General features: G+C 41.4%; 1 protein-coding gene across 4 annotated transcripts in view; it reads left to right on the top strand.

Annotated features, from left to right (window-relative positions):
• Positions 1-23,906, top strand: part of KCNMB2 (potassium calcium-activated channel subfamily M regulatory beta subunit 2) — an 828,748-nt gene that overhangs the window by 794,687 nt on the left and 10,155 nt on the right. The window lies entirely within an intron of this gene.

The raw sequence follows: 23,906 nt of genomic DNA, 5'->3' as shown, positions 1-23,906 counted from the left end.
AATCACATGACAAGTCACACCCCATTGTCAGAAATGGAACCGTTCAAATAAGGCTCCTGTACTACTGTTTACCGATTTCATTACCAATTGCCAATGTGCAGCTTTGAAACCACAATGAAGTAGCGGGATTTCAAAGCCGTACCAGTGTGAATGGGGGCTTAAACCTTAAAAATGTAAGTATATCTGTACCTTTTTTTTAAATCACAAAAATACTGCATGTGTAATGCTTTAACAAATTTAATCCACAGTAAGTAAAGCTTAAAAAGGGGCAGATTTAAATGCTTCAAAAATAAATCTTTATAGTTATGATAATTTAAGGCAGAATAGTCAGAATTGTCTGTAAGTCAATAATACCTGGATCTTTTAAAAGCATATGGTTACTTGGAGACCTCATGCTGTGTGCCCATTCATGCACTAAATATAGATGAGCTTGTAGAGCTTCAAACACTCCTGAATTCTTGAATGTTAAGATATCATACAGTGCAGATTACACTTAATTTAAAGTATCATCTGTGCTCATTACTCATCAAGTTAACTGAATAGTGAATGTACTGCATCACGGCTACAATACTAATTAGAGTGCATTCAACTTTAGAAGCAATTTTTGTGAAACGCGTCGACCTCTTGACACAGTAACAATAGAGTTAATATTATGGTTTTCGATTGGCCTATAATATCTGTATTGAACCAATAGTTTTTGTGGTTTTATGAATAATATGTTATGTATAGATTTAAATTTTTATAATAAAGAAAATATTATAAAAACTGCTGGTTATCGTCCCCGCTGGTACTATTATAGTCAGTTCAGCTGTTCTCTACAAACTTTCTAGTATAAAATAGGGATGAGGTACCAATGTAGCCTATAATTCCTTGTATCTTTAGAGCTCCGTTTGACATTGAATGATGTACCTAAAATCATATTACTTTAAAAGAAACCTGGGTTTCAGGCACCTGATTCCTTCCCAGGTATTACCCTCTGCATTTTACTTACAGTCTGTGGCTCCTCCAATGTGCTTGTGGCTCCTAGCTGTCTGTTTTCCCAAATACTTTTCATAGGACTATACAAGTGAGCACTAATTATCGTCTGTAATACTCGATATTGAGAACCATCTAACAATATTATTTTATCCTTATCAGATAGTTGAGCCCTGAGTTAGATATATATTTACAACTCAAGCCAACACATTTATTCTATTGGTGGGTAGTGTGGAGATTCCCTTTTTGTCCAATTAACTCTCATTTTTCATACTGATGACTGTCATCACCAGGGCAGAAAGAGTAAAACATTTACAGTTGTCACTATAGGTGAAAAAAAGCACACTAGGGAGTCGGGACACATGTTCTGGTGACAACCATGGTGTATGTCTGGGACAGAGCTTACATTTTTGGGACAGACGTGAAGGCCATATTCTACAAGAGGGATACAGACAAAACAAATAACCTGTAAGCGCTTTTAAACCCCTATCCGCTCTATCCATACCAGGAAAAGAAGGTTAGTGCACCTACAAAGACCAGTTACAGCCATTACTATTTTGTTTCAGTGGAGTGGGAAAGGGTTAGAACCAGTTCTTATGGCTGTCTGTGTACCGCCTGGGTGATTTTTCATCACCTGTCCTTTTGATAGTGTTTCACAGGGACAGGAAATGGGAGAGGGAATATATCTAATGGAAAAAGACACAGCATGAACCACTGTTTTGTAGAAGGGGTTAAGTTAGTACTTCTGTGAGGTTTTAATGCTGTAATTTTTCCTTCTGTCTTGGCGAAACCAGGGGAGTAAAAATCTCTACAATTAAAGTTTTTCATCTTTCTATCTATTAAATCTTCTGCCCTTGTTGTTTTAACTTTGGATAGTAAAACATTTTTTTTTCTGCCAGTAAATACCTTATACAGCCCACTTCCTGTTTCTTGACTGGTAAAAAGCCTAGGCTTATGACATCATGCACAGCTCTCTCTCTCTCTCACTCTTTTGAGTTCAAGGAAGGGTGGGGGGATGATTCATAAGAGGGCCAGTGAGAGCTGCAGAGCTGAAGGTGTGTCTCTGTCTGTATAAATTCAGGAAGTCAACAGGCAGCAACTTCAGCTGCCCACAGTTAAAATGGATGCAGCCAGATTTAGTGGAGGGAGATTTCTGCAGCATATTTGCCAAGTACAGATTCACAGTATACATAAAATAATATGCAAAGTGGTTGGAGGGAAAGCTTCATAATGGCAAAGATGTTTTTATTTCAAACTATGTGAGCAGACTGCAGTTCCTCTTTAAGTCACAGACCAGAGTAAAATTCTGACAACAATGTTAATTCTCCCTAACTCTGAGAAGGGTTTTGTTGGAGTTAGGCCTCCATATATTAATATTTGAATAATTAAACTGTATACAAGCCTATCTTACAACACCTTAGTTAACTGTCAGTTTAATTTATATTAACAGTTGTGTGGATAATGTGCTACAGAGCAGTTATAAATGCATAGTTTGAATAGTGCTGAAGAACTCATGATAAATTCAGCAGTAAGTGAAAGAAAGCCCTTCATTTACAAATGAAATATCTGGAGGCTTTGTTATTTTGGAATAATTGAGGATCTATGCAGCATTTGTCTTTCAGAGCAGCAGTTGTTTAGTCTTCTAGCCAATGAGCTAATTTAGTAAGTGAATTCATTTTTAAACACGTTTCAGCACCATGGAGAGTGCTTGCTAAAGCCATTGAAGACTAAAAACAACTTTTTGCAAGAGCTATTGTCTGCAAAAATGTACCTTTGCGTGTGTGCCTTCTAAACAGGGATAAAAATGTACATGACCTCATTTATAGTTATAAGTTACAACACCTTTATACTGTACTATATATAGTATATCTCTCAAGTAACTGATTTATAACAGAATCAAAGCTTAATGTACACTTGTACATACTATTCCCCTAGCACTATCTTCTAGTGAGTAGATCCAGCTCTCGTTTCCCAACTGGTGCATGCCTCCTTTATTACTTGTCTGATTGGTTCATTGTTTTGCAACATTGACTTTTCTTAGGCGGTTGTAAAATACATTGAAACTCTCATTCATTAATCAATAGAGAGAAGATAAGAAACAAATAGATATTTCTCTTTTGATCATTGACGGACACAGCTCCTTTAGTTTTTGACCTTAAGGTTATCATGCCACCTTCAGGAGAGGACTAGGCAGAACATGTAAAAACAGCAAGACTGCACAGCACCACCCAGGGCGCGGTCACCTCTGGCTATAACCCCTCACCCTGCTTCCTGCAGTTCAGTTTTTTTCTGTCTAGTGTAGGAGAAGGACCTGGCTCCCTGAGGGGACCATTGGTCCTGGGTATTTTTTTAGTTTTTCTGCAATTTTGATCCTGTGATCTACAATCAACAGCCATCAAGTGTGAGCAGACCCTAGCTACATGCTGGGTCAGTCATAACATGCCCCTTTCTGCTCTAGGGGCAGCCGGTGAGCTATATGCTCCGGGGCACACATATGACCGGGCTACTGCTGTCCATGTCACAGTGTGTCACGTCACAGTGTGTCATGGCCAACAGCCACCCACTGCTCAGGTGATGTCTCTGTGGTGGAATGCATCCAGCAATCCCGACAGGAGAGGTTAAGTACGGCTCTCCCTGCCTTGGCAGGATAGAGCAGCTCGGCATTCCCTGGGAAGTCAACTAGGGGGTTTCTCACTCCCCCTTTCCTCTCTCCCTATCCCTCATTCCCTCTTCCCCCTTCTGGGGCCGCTGTGTGACTGGGCATGGGGTGCAGAGTATGTACCTGGCTGGGGGGGGGGGCTGTGCTGGCTGTTAGGGTCTGTTTTTTCTTTACTGCCCTTTTTTCTTCACTGTGAGGTGCTTGGGCTATTTTACATGAGGAGAGGCCACTGCACGGGCCATGGCCATTTCGCTGAGGCCACGCCCATTTTCCTGTAGTTTTATGCAGTGTATGTGCTGTCAGCCTTTTTCTAGAAGGTTCGGTGGCCATTTTCTTGGTGATTTTTTGCTAGGATGGCCGCTGGCCATTTTCTTGGAGCCTTAGCATGGTTTACCTCTAGTGCTGGTGGTCTGTGTACCTCAGAATAGCGTGGTTTTTACTCTGGGCACTTTGTGACCCAGCACAGCACTCAGTCAGGGTGGTGAGTCCTGAGGGGGGCCCCTCAGTCTCCGAGCAGCTAGGAGGGTGGGATTTGTGTACCTTGCCTTAAGTCCCTAAGTTGTGGCAGGTGAGTGTGGGTCAGCATGGCATCAGAAGCTGGCGCTTCTTTCCCAGACATCCCTGCTATTGCAACCGGCTCACCTGCTAACAATGAGGTGCCTATGGATGCTTTTTCGGCGGTCCTGGAGACCTTTGTTGCCAGGGTGGAACTGGTGTGTGGGCGCAAGGGGGGAAAACGCTCCCTGTCTTCTGGGGAGAGCTCTGATTCAGACTTGTGCCCCGCAGTGACTGGCGGCCCCTGTTCTGACGTGTCAGAGGATGCAGACCAGGACCTTTCAGACAGTGATAATGACTCTGTGTCCGGGTTAGCGCATTGCTTAATGCCTGGAGTACCTGAGCTTACTGTTGGACTCCTCAGAAGCAAGAGTTTTTCTCCCTTCAGGCAAGCTGCAGACTCTTCAAGCTGCAGTGAGGTTATTGGTGAACTGCAGGTGGTTGTCACTGCGCTTCTGCATGTGAGTTCTGGGCCTCCTAGTAGCCACTTTCAAATCGGTACTGTATGCTCAATTTCGCACTGGAGTCCTGCAAAAGGAGATTTTGTCAAAATGGAACAAATCTCCATTATCCCTGGACTGTCAGATTTGGGTGAGCCAGTTAGTCAGGGATTCCCTTCTCTGGTGGCTTAAGTCCCCGGCCCTTCGGTCCAGGAGATCGTACCTTCCTCTCCATGGATGGATGGTGATAATGGATACCAGCCTGACCGGTTGGGGGGCATTTTGGGCATACAGTCAGCCCAGGGCCTCTGGTCACAAGAAGAATCCCAACTGCCAATCAATGTGCTCGAGCTTTGGGCGATCAGACAGTGCCTCTCCACATGGTCCAGGAGACTACATGGGCGTCCGGTCAGGATCCAGTAGGACAACGCCATGGCAGTGGCATATGTCAACCATCAAGGAGGAACAAGGAGCTCGGCCGCAGCACGGGAGGTCACTCACATCCTCCAGTGGGCAGAGCGGCATGTGCTGGCCCTGTTGGCCATATACATTCCGGGCATAGAAAACTGACAGGCGGACTACCTAAGTCATCAGATGCTGGACCCAGGGGAATGGTCGTTGCATCCAAATGTATTCCAGCTCCTTTGCCTAAGCTGGGGCACACCAGATGTGGACCTCCTGGCCTCTCAGCTCAATTGGAAGGTGCAGAGGTTTGTGTTTGTGAGACGAGTTGGTGGCTCCATGGGGGAATTATTGGCTGATTTATGCCTCCCCCTCAAACATCTACCAAATCCACTTCATACAGTGGAGGCCGAGGGGATTCCGGTGATTCGCCAACCTAGCACGACTGGTGGCGGATGTTCCTTGGGGGCTGCCAATGCGAGAGGACCTTCTATTACGGGGTTCGATACTTCATCCTGCTTTACCATCACTTGTTTTAAGGGCATGGCTGTTGAAAACCAGGTATTAAGGGACCAAGGTCTGTCAGACTCTGTAATTTCCACAATGCTGAGGGCATGGAAGTCATCTTCTCAAAAGATTTGCCATCATACGTGGAAGGCTTACATATCCATGTGTGAGGAGATGGGGTGGCATCCGTGCACATATTCAGTTTCCAGGATCCTGCTGTTTTTGCAGCGAGGAGCGGATCAGAAACTTGCCTTAAGCACCATCAAGGGGCAGATATCAGCCTTGGCTGTCTTTTTTCAACGTCCCTTGGCAACTCACTCATTGGTGGGTACTTTTGTGCAAAGGGTTTGACACGTAGTCCCTCTGGTTCGATCACCACTACCTCCATGGGATCTGAATCTGAGCTATGGCATATGCCCTTAGTCATTGCAATGACTGAGCACAGATGTGTGAAACATGTTTGCTGAACTTTTATCAGTGTCTCAAGCTGACAGGCAGAGTCTCAAGATGACAGGCAGGGAGGGGAGGGGTGAGAGGAGAACAGAGGTACAGAGCAGGGCTGTGGATGATGAAGGAACATAAACTGACCACTGTGTTAGAGCATGTCATGTCATGTCCTTGTTTTTAAAGGAATTTCAATAAAATAATTATTTTATGCTGGAAGTGCCGCTACCCTTTTCTTCATCTTTTAGCTCTGGACTAAGGCTTGCCTCTGGCTTGTTCTAAGGTAGTGGAGACCTTATGATTTGCCTGGAGTGATACAATTCCTTGGTTTCACTACGTAAAATTAGAAGCTGACTGGCCACTATGCACAGCTGCACCAGATTTTTCACTCTCCAGTTTTAGTAAATCAATCCCAGAGTGTTTTTTTTTTCTGGAGCTGCAAAAATGAGAGCAGTGTCTGCAAAAGTGAAGGATCCTATTTTTCATGGTTATGTGACTTGTGCTGTGTCCAAATAAAAAAATTCCTTGATTTCGAACTCTTGCAATTCTTGCAAAGCCTAAACTTCAAGATACAATAAACGAAAACGTTGACAATAAAACCAAGACGCTGATTGGTTTTTATGCAAAGCTGCATCCAGTTTAGTAAATCAACCCTATGGTGATGTAGAGATGAAAAAAGCCATTTGAATAGGGAAGGTTTCACTACATGAACTGTAGTGTATTTCTTAAAATACAAAAGGCTCAATTCACAAAGCTAAAATACCAGGGTAATGATGTTTGTTTCAAAAAAGTTAGTTACTTCCACTGAGATTAAAAAAAAAATACATATATATATATATATATATATATATATGTATATATATATATATATATATATATATATATATATATATATATATATATATATATATATATATATGTATATATATATATATATATATATATAGTTACATTGCTAAAATGATCCTTATCATTGTAGTGCAGTTGCGCTCTGCAAGTAAATTTGCTTCAGAGCTTAGTAAATAATGGGTAGCTCTGCTGACTTACATAATCCAATCATGTGAATGCAAAAATGCTGTTTTTGTTATTTTCCTTGCATGTGATTGGGTATTCTTTGCACAGTTAAGCTTCACTTCATTTACAAAGCTCTAGGAGCAAATTCCCTTGCAGAGTGCAACTGCATTTTCAAAGTGCACAGTCTATTTTCCTTTAGCAAAACAACCCCTTTGTCTTTACAGTGTTTGTGTTTTTGTTGACCTGTTATCTGTTACACAGTACAGGTGATTTTCTTCTTCTTTAAATGGTCACCTTATACTACACTTTAGAGTCTTTGGCTGCTGACTTTTAATCCTGCACCTGCTTCTGTGTATTCCCTCTGCCTTCTTTAGCCATTGTTATGATCCAGAATCATACAGCTGTGTTCAGTGAATCTTGACAGCACTGACAACTCTGAATAGCAAGTAGCATTTTTCTATATAATTTTTTTTTTTAAATCCACCAGGCCGAGGAACTCTATAGAAACTACAAGTAAAGCAGTGATCTGTGAAAGCAGTCTGCTGTTTACTGAACACTAAATCTCATCTACTATTTCCTTTCATTATCTGCCAAGGTGGTTGACTTCTCTTTTGCATCCAAACAGGCCAAGATAATTGATGCCAAATATAATTCTGTTGTTAATACTGTAAGAAGACAACAGATGGAAGAACTGAAAAAGGGACATTCTACATCTAATTCTTAGTATTTTTTCAACTGGAAAGATTAAAAGACACATTAGGCCTTTGTGTTCATGTACAACTCCAGAAAGTATGAAAGATGTTTGCACTGCAGTATTATGCTTCCCATATCAGCCATCATTCTGTGGGCTTCTCAACTGTACCTCTGATGCCCCTGAAGGCTTTATTGATTTATTGGGCCTTTGAAACACATTGAAAACCATAGTAAAGTAAGCTGAACTAAAAGTAAAAGTGTAAATACTAGTGGATTACTGGATGTTTTATAGGCCCTATGCATGCACATTTTAGGGGCTCTATAGGCAATTTATAAAACTATTTTAATTTTTTTTTTTTCATGTCTAAAAGGGTTGGCTTAAGTGAATCGTGTTACTTGTTTAGTTTTCAGTGCTGGAATGATAGCTGTTAAACTCAGTATTTCAGTCACCAGAAGTATGCTGCATCAAGGGTTAAGTGTTAGGGGTTAAGTCAATATTATTTTCAAATGGTGGGTAGCACGTTTCTTGCTTACATTTTAAAGGATAAATGCATTTTCAGTACAGTTTACATCATGTAATCACCCTCCTTTCCAGTATTTCCCCAAATCTTACCCTCTACTTGTAGATCTTTAATGTACTTAACAGACTGCGCAACGCATGTGCAGTAGAATCCCACCACTATTGGGACTTATGACGACAGCTTTTCCATAGAAATGAATGGGGATTCTATTGAAGTAGTGCAATGATAATTTTAATAAAGACCTAAAGTTATAATTTAAGGGTGAAGTTCAGTATTAACTTGGGCTCAGGATATGTTTTTATGGTTTGTTTGAGCCTAGATGTTAATTGTGAGGTTATGAATTAGGAGTTCATTTGTGATTTATGATTTGTCTGAGTAGAATCGTAGAACCTGCGTAGGTTTGATTAGAATAAGGACTACAATTTATGCTGTCCACACATTAGGTAATGAACACATTGTTGAAGGTGGTTGAAACTGACACAAATTGGCTACAGTATATCCTGAAATGTTTTTTAACCCTTTTTTAGCTGTTGAAAGCCAAACTTAGAGAAGGTTGTGCCAGGAATGCAGTATTTCCAGACTGAATATGTTTCTGTTTACTACTTAGCCGTATTCATCCCAAAACAACCATTCAGTCAAACTCCTCTTTTTAGTTTCCTAATATCCCGAAATATAGCATACAGTATAGTAGATATGCTTTCAAATTTCATATGTCCTGAGAGGTAGTTTTGGATAATATCCGGATCAATGTTGCACAGGCATTCCAATATCACAGATGCTTGCTGCATAGGGCATAAGGAAAGGTCACATTGCACATAAATGTGAACCATCTGTAAACACTATCAAATGCGCAATAATAAATAGCTGGGCCATAGACTACAATCGTTTAAGTTCAATAAACCAGTTCTAATGCAGACAATTCCAGTTTAAAAAAAATACTTCAGTATGCAAATCTATAGCTAATTAAGTAGTTAAGAACAAGTTCCCGAACTACAGTCTCATTAATTTAAGCTTATAGCCCCTACGCACAAGAATTAATTTCTTAAACAGGACCATGGTTCTGTGACACTGGACATGTTTAATGTGAAGGAAGTTGGAGTGGACAGCATCATTAAACAAGTCCTGTTTAACTGACCAAGGCTTTGTTTATGAACGACTGTTCTTTCAGTGTAAGTGGAATAGAATGGTGTAGTAGGGAAGGCTACTTACTTGATATATAATTCTGTGCCCAATGGTCCCTTACCCCATCTGTCTTTTGCTTATCCCAAACAAATCTGACGGTAATTTTGGAATTGTCTGCCCTAACTAATATGGCCACATTTATATGCATGCCTTGTAAATCGGCAGAATCATTGGCATATCGAGATAGCTGGTGCCTGCATTTTAAACTGTACTCTAAACTAACAGCTAAATGCGCAAATACACTCAGGCAGCTGTTGTAACTTCCAAAGGATTTGCATTTCTGTCCATCCAGTCCTGAGATTTTCCCATCTCTGTAATCCAACACAGCCCTGTCTGCCAAGGCAGGAGACCTGATTTTCTTCTGCTCATATTTACACTTTGTCCCATCTTGTCTTTCCTCCAGCCCGTGGCTTGGCAGTGAATAGAGACTGATGATCTCACCTTTTTGTGACACCTGCTCTACCCTCCTATGAGCATGTTTGTCATGATTAGAGGTCAGACTCAAAGTCCAGTTACAAACGGAGAGCATTAGATTGCTGTATTCTGTTTTACACCTGCGATTGAATACTTTATTGAGTGCGGTTTTGACTTCTGTTTATTCGTTGATGGGGGTGTGTCCCTTTTCTTCCAATCAGCTCTCACGTACTGTACAAGAGCTCTTACTTCAGTTCCCTGCCCCTCCCCTATGCTCCTGACAGATGAAGAAGGATTTAAATTTAAATTCAGGGATGTAGAGAAGAGAAGACTGCACATAAACAAGTAAAGCTTATGTAGGATGATTTGTTTCATCTCTCTGTGTTATCGGAGGCCAGTCACTTCAGTGGGGATATGTGAGGATTTACACCCACTTTAAATACATTTCAATTAGCTAAAAGTGTCCTTCACTGGTGAACAGAATGCTATCAATATCAATTTCTTGGATATGACTCTTAACATATCGATATGTTTGTCTTCTTTTTGTGCACAGTATGGGGGCAATTTGAAATTGTCATCCATTACCATAAGGCAGTACAAGCAGGGGAATTTACAAGAACTGTCTAGACATAGAAATGTATGTGTGATGCCGCATACACACTATCGGACTATCGGGCAGACTTAATCCGGCGGACAAACCGCCGGACTTTGCAGCTGAGGTCTGCCAGACTTTCCAAATGAGCGGACCTACTCCACACACGACTTTTCCGGTGGGCTAGGTCCGAACTATGGTGGGAGTCCGCCGGACTTTTGAAATGAACGGACTCACATCCACACACGGAGAACAGTCCGTTCATTTTGAACGTGACTCCAGGTAGACGGGACTAGCGAAGGAAGTGAATGTCGCCGCCTCCATCGGTGAGATTGACACCTCGCGAGCCCCATCACCTTGTATGGATTTAAAAGGGAAGCCCTACGCCGAAAAAATGGCGTGGTGGTCCCCCCCAAAGTCCATAGCAGACTCTTATCCGAGCACACAGCCTAGCCGGTCAGGAAAGGGGGTGGGGACGAGCGAGCGCACCCCCTCCTGAGCTGTACCAGGCCACGTGCCCTCAACATGGGGGTGCTTTGGGGAAAGGGGGGCCCTGCGGCCCCCCACCCCAAAGCACCTTGTCCCATGTCGATGAGGACAAGGGCCTCTTCCCGACAACCCTGGACATGGGTGTCGGGGTCTGTGGGCAGGGGGCTTATTGGGATCCGGGAGCCACCTTTAATAAGGGGTCCCCCAGATACCAGCCCCCCACCCTATGTGAATGTGTATGGGGTATGATGTACCCCTACCCATTCACCTGGTGAGAAAAAGTGTAAATAAAAAAAACAACACTCCCGAGTCCAGCGGACAATTTTGAGTTAAAACTTCTTTCTAAGTCCACCGGACTTTTGGAAAGAAAAATTTCGCCAGAGCCCACACACCACCAGATAGTCCGATCATGTGTACGCGGCTTTAGAAACCACTTTAATTGAGAGAGGATATTGTCAGAGAAATGTCCAAAACTAACCATTAATAAAGCAAAGACTATTGTCAACTTAAAGGGTAGGGAGGTTTTATCAAATGGTTAGCTGAGGGAGAGTGCAGAAAAAATCAGGATAGTAGCTACAATACTATATTTGTCACAAAATTTTATAAGGAATATAAGGAATTATAATGAATATAGAAAAATGTTTCAGATTATGAAAGGGAACCTGCTTATTTTACCATTCAATAGGATGTAACATATGATTTTACAGTGCGGTTGACACAGTTCAAGCAGGAGAGCTCCCACTTTGGGATAATATTTAATATTGAGTTGGCCCTTCCTTTGCAGCTATAACAGCTTCAACTCTTCTAGGAAGGCTGTCCACAAGGTTTAGGAGTGTGTCTATGGGAATGTTTGACTATTCTTCCAGAAGAGCTTTTGTGCACAGAGTCCTGACTTCAACCTGATAGAACACCTTAGGGATGAATTAGAGCAGAGACTGCGAGCCAGGTCTTTTGATCCAACATCAGTGCCTGACCTCCCAAATGCACTTCTGGAAGAATAGTCAAACATTCCCATAGACACACTCCTAAACCTTGTGGACAGCCTTCCCAGAAGAGCTAAAGTTGTTATAGCTCTAAAGCATGGGCTACCTCAGTATTGAACCCTATGGACTAAGATTGGGATGTCATTAAAGTTCATGTGCATGAAATACTTTTGTAATATAGTGTATTTTGAGAGTATAATAAAGTGTTCCAATGCCTGACACAGGGGCTAAAGTCAATTCAGCTGCTGTCAATATCTGTCGATATTGTATTGTTCACAAGAAAGCAAGACTGGTATAATCTCTGGTGACTAATGAGGTTTCCCTGATTCCACAGTTTATAAATTGTAACACTCCTAATGTTGTGCATGTGATTTTTCACAAAAAATGTAATGTACAGTATGTGGGCTATATTGGTAGATTACCCACTTCCAGACCAGCGATGTACCCATATGTTGCTGGAATTCAGGTGGTTATACTGGGATGATGCCTGCAGCTACCATCATTACCCCGGTACCTTTTTTAGAGCCAGTGGTTGGCTCTCTTGCAAAAGCTAGCCATTCCATTGGACTGCTTTTTCAAGCAGTTGGGGGGGGGGGGGAGTACTTGCTTGGGCTCTCCCACCCCACTGGATGGGATTGGCTTTGATTTCCACTATGATAACACAGAAGCAGTGACCTGATATCACTTCCAGTTGTCAACAGCACCATTTAAAAAAGATCAAAAGCATTCAAACACACTGTTTTAAATGCTTTTAAGAGTACCTGTCACATGCCTTTTGCTGTTGCAATGATGCTTACATTCCCTGTGACAGCAATAAAAATGATAAAAGAAGTTTAAAGAAACAGTGTAAGAATAAAAAATATTAAAGTGCCCCTATCTCCCTGTGCTCGTGAGCAAACACACACTTTGGTCCCGCACTCAAGCAAACAGCGACCGCCCCACACATGTGAGGTATCACTGCGAATGTCAGATCATGGGCAGCAATTCTAGCACTAGAGCTCCTCTGTATATCTAAAGTGGTAACCTGTAAAGGCTTTTAAAGTGTCTCTTATGGATAGTGAAATGTATGTCGGCTGTCGCTGTACAAAAACATTGAGTTATGCATTGTGGGTTTTTTTTTTTCTTTTGCATTCAAATTCAAAAAAGTGTACTTTCCCCAAAAAATTGCAAAACCCACTAATTTGTTCTCTAGGGCCTCTGCTTTAAAAAAATACATAATGTTTAGGGGTTCTAAGTAAATTTCTAGCTAAAAATACAAAAAAAAAGTGCCAGAAAAGGCCTGATCTAGAAGTGGATACTCAGGATAAGAATTGGTTAGCATTTTTGTGCTGGTAAAAGTTTTAAAACAATCAACTAATGTATCCAGACATTCATGGAATAGTCATGTTGGAGATATGAAATAATTTCATGGTACGAAAAAAGTGGAGAGTTCCCTGTGGGGGGGGGGGGGGGTGTCCGCTAGTTCGGAAAGTCTGGCGGACCTCCGCTGCAGAGTCCGGCGGTTTGTCCACCAGACTAAGTCCGCCGGATAGTCCGATCGTGTGTATGCGGCATTAGTGCTCTGGATTGAGACACACTATAGAAAGATATGCTTTGCTCATATTTTGTGTCTGAAGCTTATAACCACTTTAAAAATCAGATCAAGATTGGATGGTGACTTATTGGTCTTGTAGTTCTTTCAATTTGCGAGATGTTGCTGCCATGCATTACCTGCTGTGGTTCGGTCCTAATATTGCAACAGCCAGGTAAGCTAATTAATGTCTTCCTATGTCAAATATATTTTCAAATATATCATAAGATGCCACTTTAACCAATAAATTATAATTCTGTAGATAGAATTTATTGTCTGTGTTTTACCAGGCAATCTCTCCCGTGTTAAACATTTCTACCTATCATGAATGTTTGCACGGTCTATAAATTCTGCACCTGCAAAACACATTACAGACTCTGTCTATGATGTCAGATACTTGTGTTTCCAGCAGTACTGTGCCAGGTGTGTAAGTTACGGTTGACCAAATATCTGATTGCCAATAGTGGCCACTGAGGTTCCCTGTTTTTCCACATGAGGACAAAGCATGCTGGTTTGTAATTACAGATGCACACAAAGCTGTCGACGGAAGGTCAGTAAACACGGAACTGCATAGATAGGCGGTTTTAGAGACTGTTTATTTTTAGGACATCCACAAAGTAAAAAAATAAAATATATTTGGTCAGCATATAACTTTCCCTTGTATTCCTTTTTTTTAACATCTAAGATATTTTCATTTGTTTGCAATGGATGTTTTATCTCTTCTTTTTTTTCTCGGCATTGTCATTTTCAGCCCTTTTCATAAAATGCATCTGATACCATATCCTTATTGCTGAAATCCCCTTCTCTAGTGTAAAATAGCCCTTTATATTTTCCAGTAATTACATTTGTCTTAGCTGTTTGACTCATTCAACGTTTTCAGAGGGATCTGCATTTGTTTTATAATCATACATTTATCACTTGCATACTCTTTTCAAATGATAAATACAAGATTTGCATTGCCAGTTCAAAGTTATATGCTTTCTGCATGAAACTGAATATACATCTTAGTAATCTCTTTTTACTGCCCAAGGATTTATCTGTGGTGTGTGTGCGTGTGTAATAAAACTGTTATAGGCCGATTTAAAATGTCAAACTATATATTATCAAATATGATAAACCTACTGTAGAAATATGAGCACTATATAGTTCTCCTCCACTGCTATAAATCAAATGACATAAAGTTTACATTTTAGGGTAGTAAATAAAGTATTCTACTAAAAAGTGCGCATTTGACTACTAGCTTATGCTGTCTATGCATAGCTACCTGGCCTCAGTGCTCCCCTCTCACCTCCAGACTGTGTGTTTTGAATTTTTTATATTTACCTATTTTTTGGAGGTTTTCAGGCCAGTGACTTGGCATGCCAAATGCTCTTCTTCTGATGTTCTTCTGTGAGTAGGTGGCCATGGATTACCTTAAAGTGGATGTAAACAAAAATGTCATCCTATCTAAACTACTGCCATAGGGGTTATCTATAAGGATATACATGCCTCCTGCATGTATCCTTACCTGTCAAATGTCTTCCCTCTATCTGTTATGAGACCCGAAAAAATGCAGATTCTGTGGTTGGGTCTGTTGTATGGAGCTTGGTGGGTGGAGTCGTTATGTCAGTACACTCCCCGCCCACCTCTACACTCCCCATGTCAATATGCATTTTTTCCTGTGTATTTCTTACACTGAACTTCTGCTATGATCTCTAATATCCAGTGAAAAGGCAGGAAAGTAACCACATGACTTCAGCATGCCCAATTATGCTGAGGTGTGGAACATCCAATCCTGGCAGAGCAGCAGAAGAAAGGAGTGGGAGGGAATTAAAAAGTAATGCATGTCTCTTAGGCTAATGCACGAGATATGTAAATCACCTGTCACTCACAGCAAGAGGGAGGATTTGACAAAGATTTTCTCTGTTTGTCAATATTTATCGCACTGAACAATAGAAGAGGATTGCTCAGAGCTGGATTAACTCTTTGTGGCAAAACTGGGCTCAAATGATAGGAAATCTTATACGCTACATTATGACATAAAAAAAAATAAAAAAAAAATAAAACTTCGGGTTTACATCAACTTTAAGCACAGTGCTGATGTGATGAGATCAGCACTTTATATATATATATATTATTGCAAGTAAAATTTCACCCACAACTGGCAGGAAAATTATTTGGGATGCAAAGAAAAATCCACAAATAACTTTAGGTAGACATGTGCATTCGTTTTCGTCCGAATGCAGTTTTGAGTATTTTTGCTATCGTTTTAACAAACAATAACGAACGAGCAGAGTCCAAAACCCGAAAGATCCGACATAAACAAATGCTTTATTTTCATTTTCTTTGCAACAGTTTGATATAGATAGGAGATTCGACATGACACTGACAATAGCGATCTGTGTCCATCGAACCTTTTTTGGATGAATGCATTTTTTAACGAAACAAAATAAATAAAAACTAATTTCGGGAGTAACTAAATAAATTTATTTTTCGGACGTAAACGAAATTCCAAAACAAAATATTTCAGTGTGCACATGTCTAACTTTAGGTGAAATACAGGACTCTCTGAAAACAATGTGGTGTGGCTGTTTCAAGATGCACAATAAGGAGGCACTTGAAGAAAGATGGGCTGCATAATTGAGTCGCCAGAAGAACAATACGCCAAATAGAACAGACAAGCCTCAAACTTTCTGGCACAAAGTAATTTGGAATGATGAGACCAATATTGAGCTTTTTAGTCACAACCATAAACGCTACATTGAAGATGCTTGTTGTAGGGGTGCTTTTTTTCAGCAGGAACAGGGAAGCTGGTCAGAGTTGATGGGGAGATGGATGGAGGCAACTACAGGACTGGGGCTGGGGTGGAAGTTCACCTACAATGGAATGGTTTAAATCAAAGCATATTCATGTGTTAGAATGGACCTGTCAAAGTCCAGATCTAAATCCAATTGAGGATCTGTGGCCAAACTTGAAAATTGCTGTTTACAAATGCTCTCCATCAAATGTGACAGAGCTTGAGCTATTTTGCAATGAAGAATGGGCAAAAATTTCAATCTCTAGATATGCAAAGCTGTAAAAAACATCCCCCAAAAGACTTGAAGCTGTAATTGCAGTGAAAGGTGGTTCTACGAAGTATTGAGAGGGGCTGAATATAAATGCACACCACACGTTTCACATACTTGTAAAACAAATTGAAAACCATTTATCATTTTCCTTCCGCTTCAAAATTATGTGCCACTTTGTGTTGGTCTATCACATAAAATCCCAATAAAATACATTTACGTTTTTGGTTGTAAATTGACAAAATTTGGAAAATTTCAAGGGGTGTGAATACTTTTTCAAGGCGCTGTAATAATGTTTTTGCAATACCGTGATGCAGATCACCGGTTTGTCATGGATAATCAGCAAAGCTGCTGCTGATTTGCCACTTTTATTCCCAAAGCAAGCAAGCTGGTACTTTTAATCTCACAGCTCAAAAATTCAAAGCTCTGCAGTTACCTGTTTTCCCACAGACATGTGTTCTAAAACTGGAAACTATGGGTGTTGACATGCTTGCCTTGCTGTTTAATTCAGCTGCACACTCAGTTCCAGCTCACACCTGTCCATCCACAGTACTTTTCTATTTAAGATGGGATAATTTCCTTAGGAATTGCCTGCACAATAGGCTATTTTACTAGCAGCAGACTACTGTTCCAGTGTTTCAGAGTGTTCCTGAGTGACCTCCAAGCCTTGGAGTGAACCTGTTTTCATGAGTAACACCAAGCTCCAGCATTCTCTGCATCCTTGAACCTCCAGATACTCTTTTTATCCTATGCTGTCATGTGACCCCACTGTATTTCTGTTGCTTCGGTGCACTCCTGCATTCACCTCCGGTTTCTCTACTGCAATCCAGATTGTATCCTGCTTTTGTGTCTCAATTGTACTCCAACTTGTATCCTGTGTACCTATGACCCAATGAGCTACAGTTTTCTTCCTGTCCCAGTGACTCTGTGCATTTCAGCTTGCATTTCTGTTCCACTGTGTTCCCTGTACAATCCAACCACATCCAGCATTCCTACTCCTGTTTGTTTTCTGTGCACTCCAAACACATCCAGTATACCTTCATCTCTGCTACCCTTGTGTTTGTAGTGTCTTCAGTATGCTCATTCCTAAAATCCACTGAGATTCCTGTGCACCACTGTGTTACTTGAACATTCTGTCAACCTGTGTTCCACTCTCTCCAAATTCTCTCGCCCCTGTGTTCCAGTGAGTTCCAGCACCCCAGCCCCCCTAGATACCTTTGAATTCCTGCCTTCCTGTGACTTCAGCACCCCAGTGCTACAAGAGAGGTATGCACTCTTGCTTCTCTATAGTTCATACACATCAGTTTTTCTAGATAACCTTGTACTCCAGCCACTCCGTGTGGCTAGCATTCCTGTGCTTCCCTAGACTCTAGACCCCAGGGCTATACATCGGCCTGCATGGGTGGGCTTGATGGCCACAATTTGGAAGCTGTTTTGCAGCAAAAGCCATCATCCCTTGCAGGATGCTCTGGAAATAATCAGGTGTTTCTTAGACTCTGTGGCACATACAAGACATGGTTATGGTTGTTTAACAGAATAGGTAATCAGCTGGATAAGCATACCATGCAGTTTACTAAGCAGGTGCAAATTTTTAAGCATTATTGCAAAAAAGGTTCAGGATGGCAAAGAGCAAGAGAACATAGATTATGAAAGATAAACTTCTCACAGCAATGTCTCTGTGGCTCAGTGAGAGAAACATGTGGCTGTATAACATAATCTTTATAAGACACTCTAGCAACAGAGAGTCTAGCTGAGAATCACCACTTCAGTAAAAACAGTTCAGGTCACAATACAGCTAGAATTATCCTCATAAACAGCATTCTTCTTAGATAAGTTCAGGACAGCTCTGGTAACATAGACAAACAGCGGGAAGGATCCAGCGCAAGGACAAAAAGGCTACCCTGCTGGAACTGGGCTACTTTCTTAGTAGTTGGGGAGGAGCTTTCCACAGTAGCTTGGTTTACCTTAGAAGCCTCATGCTACTGGAATCCAGCCCAACTACCTAGAGGTCATTTCTGACAGTTGGGGGGGCATTCCCCTAGCTGAAGATCACCTGGCCAGCTACTTCTACAGGTGTGGTCATTCTGGGATGCTGAGGGAAGGAAGTTGCAGAACTTATCTTCCCTGTTCATGGAAGATTGGTTGTGTTTTTCACCTTGTTTAGTATTGTTTTATATGCTTTATTAACAAATTATACAACCCCTGAGACACAAAGAAACCTCTATGACCTTAATCAATAAAACACATTGTGCAAAGTTTCTAGAATTCAGTATACCTCGATTATACATAGACATTATGCAGAGAAGTAAAATGTGAGGCCACAAGATCAGTATAGAGTCTTCAGTTGAATTGAAATCGGAAGGTTATTTTGGCACATCTGCTATAGAAGATAGCAAGCAGAGATATTTTAAAATGTGTTGTGTTTGAGATAAAAGATTTTATAGCTGAACAACTTTAAACAGAGAAGTATGAGCTTTTGTGCACGTACGAAGCTGTAACCAGCCAGTTCAAAGATATGTGGTTAGCCAAACAAGAAAGCAGCAGAGGGATTTTTAAATGAGGTTGGCAGCAGCTTTTTGACGCTTGGCAGAATTTGGAAAGCACAACGGTTGATTTCTTTAAATGTAATACTCTTCTATTCTCTAAGTGTAAAATAGGAGATTGTAAAAAAAATAAGGGGGAGGGGGGAGACAGCAGCAACATTATTAAACCAAGTATAGAAAAATTGATTTAAATGTAAATGGCTTTTTATTTTAATGTTCAAAAAACATATATATTTTTTTCATTTTGTATGCCCTGCCTTTGTAATTCATGTAAACTATCTCTTTCAACTTAACAAAAATGTTTTATAAGAATTAAGTCCATTTCTATGTACTTATGAAAAAACAGGATTATCAAATAAATATAAAAACTCACCACTGACCGTTTCTCTATAACTAGTTCTACAGCAATCCAAATAGGATTTAATCTCGATGTGGCACACAATCCAAACACTAAACCAATGCTCTACTCTGAACAAACTCCCAAACTATAAAAAATACATACAAACAGGGCAGCCATCAGAAATTGTGGGGCCCCTTAGAAAGCTTTGGCCCAGGCCTGACCGCCAACATTCCCCAGGGCCTGCCCACTGCCTGTCCCACCGAGTCCGCCCACTAGCCATCCCATCAAGTCCTTCCATGCACACATCTTTTATTTTAACAACGTCCTATATGAAAATAAACAGTTTATTATAAGTCATCAGTGCTTTTATATTTATATTTTGCCCAAAAGGGACGTCCCAAACTAGAAGCCCCCCTCACACTTGTAAGCTTAAAGCCCCAGTCACACTTGTATGTTCGCAGCCCCTCTTCACATATGTTCTCTCTCAATCCCCTCACACTTGTATGTTCTCAGCCCCCAACACCTGTACGTTCTCAGCCCCCCTCACACCTGTATGCTCGCAGCCCCTCTCACACCTGTATGTTCTCAGCCCCCAACACATGGACGTTCTCAGCCCCCCTAACACTTGTATGCTCGCAGCCCCCCTCACACCTGTATGTTCTCAGACCCCCTAACACCTGCACACTCTCAGCCCCCTCACAGCTGTACACTCTATGCCCCCTCACACACACGCATGTACAGTACACAGACACACACATATGTACACAGACACACGCATGTACAAGGCACACACACATATGTACACAGACACACACACATGTACACATGAACACAAGCACATACACACACACACACACACGTACACATGCACATAGGCACACACAGATATGTACACAGACACACACATGTGCACATGCACATAGGCACACACACACATGTACACAGACGCACACATGCACACACACACATATGTACACAGAAACACACATGCACATAGGCACACACACATATGTACGCAGACACACACATGCACACACACACACACATATATGTACAAAGACACACACATGTACACCACCCCAACCCCATTCCTCTTCAGCTGTACATTAGTCCTTACTTGGAAGGTGCTGTTCCTGGTCCAAGCTCTTGTGCAAAACACACGAGGCGTGAACATGCTGGAATTTACCAGAAGTGGCAACAAAGAGCCCAACGTCAGTGAACCAGCAGCAGCTGCAGACTCTCTGCCTTCTCTCATCCTCGCCAGACAGCCGGGCCCTTCTAGACTCTCGGGGCCCCTTATAAGTGAGTGGGCTGTACCCCCCTGATGGCAGCCCTGCATACAAATAACAGTCCATTCAGACAGGGGCAACACGTGTTCCAGCGTGACTTTGGGAGGCAACTTGGACACGACTTGAGTATGAATCACAGAGCGACTTGGGGCGACTTACAACATGACTTTAAGTCACCCCCAGGCCAGGCAACTTTAAGACAAAAAAACTGGCATGGCTTCCCCTCCAAGAGCATACCAGACCCTTCAGATCTGGAATGGATATTTAGGGGAACCCCGTGCCAAAACCCCCCCAAAAAATGGCGTGAGGGTCCCCCTCAAAACCCATGTCCAACACCAGTTCATTTTGTTATAACTAGATTTCACAATGACGCACAATTATTTTTGGTATGAGGGCTCCTACTACTTACAGAACAGGGCAGTGTACATGGGTGCTAAATTTGCACTAAGCATGACCATCCTGTTCATGGCTAGATGGGAGGAGGACGTTATCTATACCAGACCTAGTTGCTACTCTGGAGGATGTATGTTGATAAAGTCCTCCTCATCTGGGATGTGATCAGTTTTCCCTGGTGGATTTTTTTGTCTTTTTGAATGATAATGACAGGGCATCCAATTCCAATATGAGTTCAGTAAAACTGGAATTCACTTTTTGGATTTGAGTATTAAGATAGCTGAAAGATTCATCATCATGTCTTCCTACTTTAAGGAGACTGACAGGAACGGCTTTATCAGCACCAATAGCTAACATCACCTGGCCAGGTTGAAATCCGTTCCAGTCAGTCAGTTTTTGAGGCTCAAACATAATTGTACCAGTCATGATGACTTCTTTAGGGAGGCTGACATACTTGGGGCTAGATTTCTTGAGAAGGGTTATGACCCATTGTTATTGAGCCAAACGCTTGAAAGTGCTTCTATGAAGAATAGAAATTATTTTTTGATCCCACGGAGTGAAGAAAAAAATTAGGTTTACAAACATGCATTTTTTACTACTTATTCCACCCACCAAAATATGATAAGGAAGATTCTATCTAGACATTGGAACGCTCTACAGAACGATAGGATATTAGGACCCCTTCTACCCGAATGCCCTGTGGTGGTTTATAAAGGGTCGCCACCTTTGAGGCTTCAAGTGTCACCAAATGTAATTGATCCCCCTAATAGGGTGTAATTTTTTCATAATATAATGTTTTTTTTTTCCATGTAGATATAATGTATTTATAATATAATCGAATATTTTATATATATATATATATATATATATATATATATATAATATAATTATTCCATGTAATGCTTGGTTTGCAAAAATCAATCTGCAGGGTAGAAGAAAGACTGATACTTTCCAGTCCAATTCTACCCATAAGCATTTTTCTATAAAACCCTTTATTACGTGCACCACTAGATATGTGTCTACCTCATCAGGTGTCCATGTGGTTTGGAACAAATTGGCCATACCACACATATGCTCCAGGTAAGATTAAAGGAGCACGTTACCAATATCAGGAATGGCTATCCTAAACATAGCCTTTGAAAGCATCATGACACCCATCATAACCGAGACCTCAAGGGTACAGTGTTTCTGGGGATAGACAAATATGTTGGCAACTGAAGAGGGAGCCATAGAGGAGTCTTCAGGCTTGAAACTGAATGGATATATAAGATTAAAACCTAAAATTCATTTGGTATCAACGTAGAATGGGACATGAATGTGTTTATTAATAATGCTTAATTCTGCTACTGTATTTTATTTATTTTAATTATTCTCATCTTAAATTGTTAATTTTCATGTTTTTGAAATGCAATGTAATTTGTACTGTTGTTTTATGAACGTTACACAAGATGGCGCTGTGTCTCATCATGAGCATATTTTGTATTTTTCTCTATATAAAAGAAACCTTCCTTTTTTATATATATATTTTTATATTAGTTTTGAATTATGCACCTACTATGTTAGATTTTTTAATGTGGCTATGAGTGGCCTATTGGTCTGTTTAGCATATATCTTTTATTGTTTTCTTATGGCAATGTGATTATTGCCAAAAGATGTTATTTGTCTGGTTAAGGACACGTCTGGTTTTGTTTACCAGGCTAATTTCCTGCTGCTTGGAATGCATTCCAGCGTACATCTGGCTATGGAACGCCCAGTGTCATGATTGTGGACAATTTCCTGCTGCTGGAATGCAAATCATTTCGGCCGCTAGTTAGCTGTCCTATATAATGCTCCTTTATGCATGTCTGGCCTCTCCCCTGATTACATCAGTTCATAATGAAAAGCGTAGGGAGGAGCTTGTGACCAGATGTGGAGCCTGTGTAGGCTGGGACGCGTCGGCCATCTTGTTGGAAGTTCTTATGCTATAAGATCATAACTTAAGCGATTTTTAATCAACTAATATGTGAGTGCAATTCCTATTATCATTTACAATAAATTGTTATTAAGATCGCTGCACCATGAGGCCTGTTCTTTTATGTTTCCTTGGGTTATACACTGGTGCTGCAACGTTGTTATGAACATTGGGAACGGCTTGTGGAGATCTGGCTACCCATGTCTATCCTACCGGGCTTGATTTAACCTGGTGTGCTGTGATTAAAGAGGAAGTAAACCCTTCCAAACAACTTGGACCTATAGGTAAGCCTAGATTAAGGCTTACCTGTAGGTCCAAGCAATATCTCCTAAACCTATATGGTTTAGGAGATATTTGCCCGAAAATGGGCACCGCTGTCTACGGCGCATGCGCCGTAGACAGCGGCGCGCATGCGCACTAAATGCGGCAAATCCAAGAATGGATTTGCCAAATTTGTCGACTCCCGTGCGCATGCGCGGGAGTGACGTCATCGCGGCTTCGCCGTATGACAGCGGCGGAGCTGCGAGGCGCGACTCCCGTGCGCATGCGCGGGAGTGACGTCATCGCGGTTGCGCCGCTGTGATTCGTCGGAGCTGCGAGACGCCACAAGCAACATGGATGCGGCGGACTACAGGGGACAGCGGCGACTTCGCTGGCTCCTGTGTCAGGTAAGTGACACATAATGAGCTACTATGCGATGCATAGTAGTCCATTATGCTTTACCTTTGCAGGGAAAAAAAGAGGAAGTAAACCCATCAGGGTTTACTTCCTCTTTAAGGATATAATTTATATCTCTAGCTAATCTGACCCTTGTTATAAGGGTCCACAGAGGAGGGTAAGAGGCAGTGTGTTTGGGTGATGGTAGTGGCTCCCTCTCATTCCTGATCAAGTGTGTTTATCACCATG

Source organism: Lithobates pipiens, unplaced genomic scaffold (genome assembly GCF_037356315.1).
Source record: "Lithobates pipiens isolate NorthernLeopardFrog02 unplaced genomic scaffold, aLitPip1_a1.2 Scaffold_18, whole genome shotgun sequence".
Lineage (NCBI taxonomy): Eukaryota > Metazoa > Chordata > Amphibia > Anura > Ranidae > Lithobates > Lithobates pipiens.
The sequence above is the reverse complement of the archived record's forward strand: the minus strand, read 5'-3'. Positions and strand labels throughout refer to the sequence as shown.